This window comes from Elephantulus edwardii, unplaced genomic scaffold (assembly GCF_000299155.1).
Source record: "Elephantulus edwardii isolate Elephantulus edwardi_28Jun2011 unplaced genomic scaffold, EleEdw1.0 scaffold00170, whole genome shotgun sequence".
Lineage (NCBI taxonomy): Eukaryota > Metazoa > Chordata > Mammalia > Macroscelidea > Macroscelididae > Elephantulus > Elephantulus edwardii.
The window spans coordinates 68,137-69,082 of NW_006399920.1; positions in this window are offsets into that span (position 1 = coordinate 68,137).

The window sequence follows — 946 nt, forward strand, 5'->3', positions numbered from 1 at the left end:
TCTTCTCATGTGACACTGCTTCCACTAAGGCATGAGGTCTATGTTTCTTCCTATTCCTTAAAGTTTTCTTTGGCAGAAATAATATTGAGCAAGTCCAGCGTTAGTTCATACAAGGTGATGTTATGATGTTATGTGCTGACTTATAGCTGACCGGTGTGGTTTTGGAGGTCGAATATCACAGAGGATGAGATTTTTCATCTTTCTTCTACAGAAAAGTTAGTGGATTTGAACCATTTTCCCTTGGATTAGTAATCCATGAAGGCCACTAGAGTTCACAGATTCTATTTCTTTGAGATCACAAAGGGTAATGCAATTTTGCCTACTTTTCTTGAGAAGTTATTTTGTTGTTGTTTTTAATTTGGCAACCTGCTTAAAGGAAGACCACATGGGCTATGCGATGCCCTGATGAGCCCAAATTTCTACATAAGCTCCAAGACAAGAGCCAAAATTAACTCTCTAGATATTACGGCAACCATTTTTAAAGTGGTACTCAGTTTATCAGCAAAATGGCCCAACTAATAATTCTGTGTGGATCAGAGTTAAGCAGTTTTTTTCAAGTTCTGACAAAACTGCAACTTCATGAGCAAAATATTCTTGTCGTTTTAAGCCACTAAATGTTGGTGGCTTGTTATGTAGCAATCTATAGAATAAGTATCTAGTTTAACAAGTAAATATACTCCATGGGATGATGCTGTTTTGTGCCATTGAGTCGCTTGCGACTCATAGTGACCATATGTACAAGAGCCCTAAACTCCACGCTATCCTGTGCCAACCTCGCCATCTCAAACACTCATTGCCACCACTCCACTCACAGAATCGATCCATCTCATCGAGGATCTTCCTCTCCTGCGCTGTCCCTCCACTCTCCCAAACATGATGTCCCTCTCCAAGGACCAGTCCCTCCTTGCAACATGCCCAAAGTATGTCAGATGAAGCTTCAGAATCC